This window comes from Leptonychotes weddellii, chromosome 11 (genome assembly GCF_054177405.1).
Source record: "Leptonychotes weddellii isolate Sample4059 chromosome 11, ASM5417740v2, whole genome shotgun sequence".
In the NCBI taxonomy this organism is placed as follows: Eukaryota; Metazoa; Chordata; class Mammalia; order Carnivora; family Phocidae; genus Leptonychotes; species Leptonychotes weddellii.
In genome coordinates this window covers 1,197,231-1,204,842 of record NC_138379.1, presented here as the reverse complement: position 1 = coordinate 1,204,842, position 7,612 = coordinate 1,197,231, and positions in this window count along the sequence as shown.

Here is a 7,612-nt window from a genome sequence, read left to right as displayed (position 1 = left end):
CCTTCCCTGTCCACTGCCCCCTGACCCACGCACCTGGCCCCTACCTGGCCTGCACATCTGGGCCGCACCCTTGACCTGCACGCCCTGTAAGAGCCCAGAATCCCTCATGCCCCTGGGTCTCTCCCAAGTCCCGCAAACCCTTCAAGTGTCCAGAACCCATCTTGCCCAGTCCCCTCACCCTGCCCAGGCACCTCATCCTGCCCACTCCCTGCCCCTCACACCTGGCCAATGCCCTGCAGACCCACTTAGTCCCGCATGTCCCCCCCACACCCTTCTGCACCCCATATGTCGTGCCCTGGTGCCCACAGCAACTGTAGACCATGGCCAGCCACCCTTCCAGCTGCTGGCAGAGGTGGGAGATGGGAAAGTGGGGAAGGGGTGGGTGAGTGGCCCTCATCTGAGGCCCGTCTCTCCACCCGGCCAGGATGGCTTCATCCCCTCCCTGATCTGGGGCTCCAAGGCCCCTCCCAGCCCTTCTGGCCAGCCCTGGGCCCCACTCCCCATCCCCTGGGACCCCTTCCCCCTACAGCTTCCCACACAGCCGTCACTCGGGGGACCCCCACTCTGTAGGGCACATCTGGAACCCTCCCCCGCAACAGCATGAAGACCTTTGGGGAGGACCAGGCTGCAGCCCCGAAACCCCACTCTTGACCAGTTTCCTGTGCTCCATGGCTTCTGGCCATTCCTCAATCCCTTTAGCTGCCTCCCTCCCCGACCCCCAAGACTGGCCTGTTCTCTCTGCACCAACAGCAACTTCAATGCTTTTCAAAGCCAAGAGGGCATGAGGGGCGGGTCAGGCAATCTGCAGGGAGAGGAGGAACCCCCAGGAATCAGGGGAAGTGTCTCATCTCTAGGGTGGAGGTGGATCATGGGGAAGGCTGCAGGGAGGCTGGAGCTGATGGCTGCCTCAGGCTGAGAAGAGGAGGGATTGGGTCATAGAGCGGGGCTGGAGTGCATAAGTGGGTTCACCTAGGATGGAGGTACTAAAGGTGAGGAGTGGGTACTAGGGACGGGTTAGCTGAGACAGTGGGGTTCAGCCTGCCTGCTGGGGGAGGCATGGAGAAGGGAGAAAGGCAGGGCCCCAGGTCCTGTGTAGGAAGAAGTCAGTGGGGAGGAGGCACATTGGGTGGCAGGGAGAGGGATGCAGCGGGAGCATGGGGGTCCCCGGGGCCAGGAGACTTCTTTTTAGGAAGCGCTGACCCTGGCCATATTTGAATTCCAAGGCATGATGTTGCGTGGGAAGGGTCTTCGGAGGTGTGGCTGGACGCTGGGCTCCGAGTTGTATGTGGCTCAGGGGGGAAGGCAGTCAGTGGACTCTGTCGGTTGAGGGGAGCTGCTGCTCCAAGGAGAGGGGGTCCCATCTGAACAGGGAGCTGAGGTCCTCAAGGAGGTTGCGGGGAGGAATGGGGTCTCCACGGTGCAGACCCCTCGACACTTAGTCCCCACCTCTCTGATTCTCTGCTAACGGGGTTCCTCCCCAGCAGGCCTGGGATTTCTGAGCAGAGGCTGGTCTCAGAGCCGGGGGCACCTGCATGCACCTTCTCTCTTCCTCATTCTCTGGTCTCATCAGATCCACCCCATCACCAATAGCATGGCTTCCCTGGGCTAGGGTTGCCAGATAAAATGCAGGATGCTCCACTAAATATGAAGCTCTGATAACTTTTTTTCATTTGTTTTTGATTGTTTTTTAATAGACATTATTTTTAGAGCAATTTCAGGTTTATGGAAAAATTGTGTAGAAAGTACCAAGAAATTCTACTATCCCCAGTTGTCCCTATTGTTAACAGCCTGCACTAGCTGGTACCTTTGTTATAATTGATGGACCAACACTGATACATTATTACTAACTGAAGTCTACTGTTGACCTTAGGATTCACTCTTGATGTTGGGACGTTCTGTGGGTTTAGACAAACGTATAAGGACATATATCCACCATTATGGGGTCATGCAGAGTAGTTTCATGGCCCTAATCCCTTGTGTTCCTCCTGCTCATCCCCCCAACCCCTGGCAACCACTGATCTCTTTGCTCTCACCATCATTTTGCCTTTTCCAGAATGTCACATTGTTGGAATCCCACAGGGTCTTGCGTTTTCAGATTGGCTTCTTTCACTCAGTAAGATCCAGTTAAGGCTCCTCCATGTCTTTTCATGACTTGATAGCTCATTTCTTTTTAGTATTGCTAATATTCCCTTGTGTGGGTGGATTACAGTTCATCCATCCACCTCCTGAAGGGCATCTTTGCTCCTTCCAAGTTCTGCCAATTATGAGTAAAGCTGCTACAAACATCTGTGTGCAGGTTTTTGTGCAGACATGGGTGTTCAGCTCCGTTGGGTACATACTAAGGAGCACCACTGCTAGATTGTATGGTAAGAGTGTGTTTAGTTTTGGAAGAAAATGCCAAACTGTCTTCCAGAGGGGCTGCCCCGTTCTGCATTCCTGCTGCTCCTCTCCTCACCCCTACCAGCATTTCGTGTTGTCAGTGTTCTGGATGTTGGCCATTCTGAGAGGTGTGCAGGAACACACTGCTTTTATCTTTACATGCATTTTCATTGGCTGACGTCTGACACCCCCACCTGGGGCCCCCCAGGGCCTGGTGCTGGGGAAGCCCTGGGAGTGACGTGAGCTGGCCTGGGGGAGGAGGAGCCCCCAGTGGGCAGACAAGGAGTGGGCCCAGGCAGGAGCCGTCCTGTGAGGGCAGCTTACATGCTGAGCTTCCCAGGCCAGGCTGGGGAGCTGGGGCTCCTTTCAGAGAGTGGCGGGAGACTCTGGGCTAGAGGGGACGGACGAGGTGAGCTTGGAGGTGACTTCAGGCTGCAGACCAAGAGGGTAGGAGGAAGGAGAGAGGACATGTGTGCACTCACTCATTCATATGCTAATTCATTCCTTTTACCCATATTTGCTGGGAACCTACTATGTGTCCAGTGTCCTTCTAGGGGTTGAGTACACAGCATTAGAGCATACAGCATTAAACCGATAAATTTGTTGCCTCCGTGGTTCACGTTCCCCATGTGAGAAAAATGGTACCCAAGTAAACTAGCGAGATACATCAGATGCTCTTGGAGATGCATGTAGGGAAGGGTAGAAGGAGGTGGGAGGGGACAGCACGTGCAAAGGCCTGGTGGCACGTGTAAGCCCTTGGCCCTCAGAGGCCCCTCGTCACCTGAGTGAAGGGCAGGTAATCCTCTGCCACCCCGTCTTCCCGGAAGGGCTCCCCCCCCCAGGGCAGGAACAGTGGGCAAGGATGGGGTTGAGAAGGCTTCTGGAGGGAGAGGGTCCCGGCCCCCCAGAAGCGGGGTTCTGGGCAGGCAGATGCCCACAGACCAGCCCTAGGTAACCCTGGGGTTCAGGGGCACCTGGTGGGGAAAGAAAGAGGAGAGGAGGACCTGAAGGGGCGGGGGTGACTGAGACATCACGCCCCCCCCGTCTTTATTTACACCTGAGTCTGAACTGCTTTGTAGAAGCAAGCACAGTGGTCACCTGGCTACCTGGTTTGACTTTAGTCTGCACTGGGCTCCAAAGGCCAGAACGGTGTGCCTGCCACGGAGACAGGCATGAGGTGACATGGAGGCTTGCTTGCTCAAAATCCTGCCTCCTCAACTGAAACCCGTGAGAGACCATAGCAAACAAAACATTCTGGAAGGGGCAGGGCATCTCCCTGCCCTCCCGACGCCAATCGCAAATCCAGGTTGTCTCCTGTGCCTCTGAGCGGTGGGCTGTAGGTTGGAGGTTCCCACAAGCCCCTCCTTGGGTGCTATTACTATATCACCAGTTCATTATAAAACCCATGATCGGAACAGCCTCACAAGGTGAGGTGTGGGGGAGGCCGTGGAGCCTCCGGCTCTCTGAGGGCGCCACTGTCCCCGAATCTTCACAGATTCGCCAGCCTGGAAGCTCTCCGAGCCCCTTCCCTGGGGGTGGATTACAGCCTGGTTTGTACCATGGGAGACACCAATTGCCAGGCGTGCCCCTCCACATGGTAGGTCTCCTGGCTTTCTTGTTCCAGAGGGCTCAGGCAGTGAGCAGTCCAGCAGGGCCTGTGTCCCTGTGACGCTGAGTGCCTCCCGTGTGGTTGGGGTGGTTCCCTTCTGTTTGAAGGCTCCGTAAGGGCGAGATGGCCCTGCTTGCTGTTGGTTAGATTGGCCGGGCTGCCCAGGCTAGGGCCGCAGGCTGGGGGGTCCGCTGGCCCGTCCCCTGCACCTCACTGGGTCCCAGTCCTGGCTTTGGGGTTCCCAGTAGGCCACACTCCCCAGAGCCCAGCTCACCTGCCCAGGAGAACGAACGGGTCCCACCATGGGACGCACCTGCCTTCATGGCCCGGCTATGAGACTCTGCCCTGTGAGCCCACAGTTCTCTCCCCAAGAGCTCCTGTAGGAACATCTCTAGCCAGATCTGGCACACAGTAACAAAGCCTCGTGACCTTCGTCAACCCAGGGGTGAAACGCGGTGTCTCACATGTTTGCACTTCTACTTTTTGGTGACAGGTGTTTGTACTCCTTCCTACATTTCTCATTCATCGCTCATTTGCATTTCTGATTCTGTGACTTGTCTCTTTATGTCTTTTGCTCATCTTCTCCCTATGAGTGTGTGCTGTGGGCTGAATTGTGTCCTGTCCAAGGTCCTATGTTGGAGTCCTGGCCCCCAACACCCCAGGATGTGGCCGCATCTGGAGATGGCGACTTTACAGAGGGGCTGGAGGTAATAAGGAGTCACCAGGGCGGCCCTGATCCACCGTGACTGGGGTCCTTATAGGAAGAGGAGATCAGAACACAGACACACACGGAGGGACAACCCCATGAGGACACAGGGAGAGCACGGCCGTCCACACACAAGGAGAAAGGCCTCAGAAGGACCATCACCCCCAAATGCATCCTTGGACCCTCGCAACCCCTCCTCTCATCCCTCCCTGTGCCTCTCCTCATTCCCAATCAAGCAACCAATGACCTAGTTAGCTTGCATTTTCTGGAGTTTTCTATAAATGGAAGCATATAGCTTGTCCTCTTTTCTGTCTGGTTTCTTTCTCCCAGCATAACTATTTTGGGATTCATCCGTGCTGTTGCGTGCCTCAACCCTACATTCCTTCTGATCGCCATGGTATGGATGGGCCACAATTTGTTTACGCATTCATCTGCTGATGGACATTTGGGCTGTTTCCAGTTTTTGACGATTAAAAATAAAGCTGCTATTTACATTCATGTGAAAGTCTTTGTGAGGACAAACATTTCCTTTTCTCATGGGGAAATGCCTGGACGTAATGACCACATCACATGGCAGGTGTATGTTTAACTTTTTCAGAAAACAGATACTGCCAAATTGTATCGTTTAACATTTCCACCAGTGATGTGAGGTCCCTCTACATTCTGCCCAGCATTTGTTATGTTTAAAGGGCTTTACAATTTTAACCATTCTTATGGAGTGGTATCCTGTGATTTTATCTTGCATTTCCCCAATGAAAGAGTTTTGCATCTAGTCACAAGCTTTTTTTGCCATTCATCTATCTTGTTTAGTGAGGTGCCCATTCTAATCTTTGGCTCATTTTTAAAAATTGGGTTGTTTGCTTTCTGATTATTGAGTTGTGAGAGTTCTTTCTGTTTTCTGGATCAGCCCTTTATGAAATATGTGTTTTGCAAAGGTTTTCTCCCAGCTGGTGTCTTATGTTTTCATTCGCTTTACAGTGAAATACAATGAAATTTGAAGAGCAAATTTTAAGCATTTTTGATGAATTTCAATTTGCCAATCTTGGTGGTGGTGGGGGATTATGCTTTTGGTATTATGCCTGGGAAATCTTTGCTGATCCATATTCATAAAGATTTCCCCTATGTTTTTATAGTTATTTAGGTCTACAATCCATTTTGTGTTAATTTTTGTATTCAAATAAGCCTCCTCTTTCTTCCTTCCTTCCTTCCTTCCTTCCTTCCTTCCTTCCTTCCTTCCTTCCTTTCTTTCCTTCTTTCTTTCTTTCTTTCTTCTTGCAGGTGGCTAGCCACCTGTTTTAGCGTGATTTATTGGGAGAGCTATCATTTCTGCATATGTGTGGGTCTATTTTATTCTCTTGATCTATTTGAATATCTTTACACCAATACCACCCTGTTTTGGTTATTCTAGATTGATCCTAATTCTCAGAATGTTAGCCTGATTTTATTCTTCTTTTTCAAGATTGTTTTGGTTACTTTGGGTCCTTTGCAATTCCATATGAATTGTAGAACAGGCTTGTAAATTTCTACATAAAAAAACCTGCTGGGACTTTGGTTAGGACTGCATTAAATCCACAGGTTACACTTAGGGAGACTCGGCATCTTAACAGTGTTGAATAAGCCTTCCAATCCATGAATACTGTTCATCCCTCTGTTCATCCAGGTCTTTAACTTCTCAGCAATGTTTCATATTTTCAACATGTAGCTCTTCCACACCCTTTTTTGCATTTATCCCTATTTTTTGACACTATTAGGAAGTGGTATTTTCTAAATGTTAATATCTGATCATGCATTGCTATTTTACAGAAGTACAACTGACTTTGTATGGCGACCTTGTATCCCAAAACCTTGGTAAACTTACTTGTTAGTTCTTGTAGCTTTTCCTATAGATTCCGTTGGATTAGATGATCCATTTGTCTGTGAATAAAGCAGTTTTCCTTTTCCCTCTACAGTTTGTGTGAATTTTTCTTGCCTAATTGCCCCAGTAAGAACCTCCAGTACAATGTGAAATGGAAGTGGTGAACAGACATCCTTGTCTTGTCCCTGTCTTTAGTGAGAAAATTTTTGTCTTTCACCATTAGATGGCAGGTATTAGGTTTAGGGAGTTCCCTCTACTCCCGGTTTGCTGAGAACTTTTCTTTCTTTTTTTTTTTTAAATCAAGAATGGGTGTTGAATTTTGTCACATGTTTCCTCTGCAACTATTGAGATGGTCCTATGGTTTTTCTTTTTTAGTTTGTTAAAATGGTGAATTACTCTGATTGACTTTTGAATATTATACAAACCCTACATTCCTGGGATAAACCACACTTGATATGTAATCCATTTTATACATTGTTGAATTCCACCTGCTAAAATTTTATTTTTGCATCCATGTTTGTGAGGGATAGCGGTTTATAGTTTTCTTGTATTGTCTTTGGTTTTGGTATCAGGAGAATGCTGGCCTCATAGAATGAGTTGGATAGTATTCCCTCCTCTTCAACTTTTTTTTTTTTCAAAGAACTGGTATGTAATTGCTATTATTCCTTCCTTAAATATTTGGTAGAATCCAATAGTGAAGCCATCTGGGCCTGGACCTTTCTTTGTGGGAAAGGCTTTAACTGCATTCCAGTTCTTTAATCAATGCAAGGTTCCTTGGGTTGTCTACTTCTTGAGTCAGATTTGATTTCAAGAAATGTGTCCATTTCATCTAACCTGTCAGATTGATAGGCATGAAGTTGCTCACAATAGTTCCTTATTATTCTTTTATCTCTGACATCTGTTCAATCTGTAGTGATGTCACCTTCCTCGTTTCTGATTTTGGTAATTCCTGTTCTCTCTCTCTTTCCTGACTAAATTGATTACAGTTTTGTCAATTTTTATGGATGTTCTCAAAAAACAAGTTTTGATTTGATCTTTTAAATTTTTTTCTATTATTTTTCTG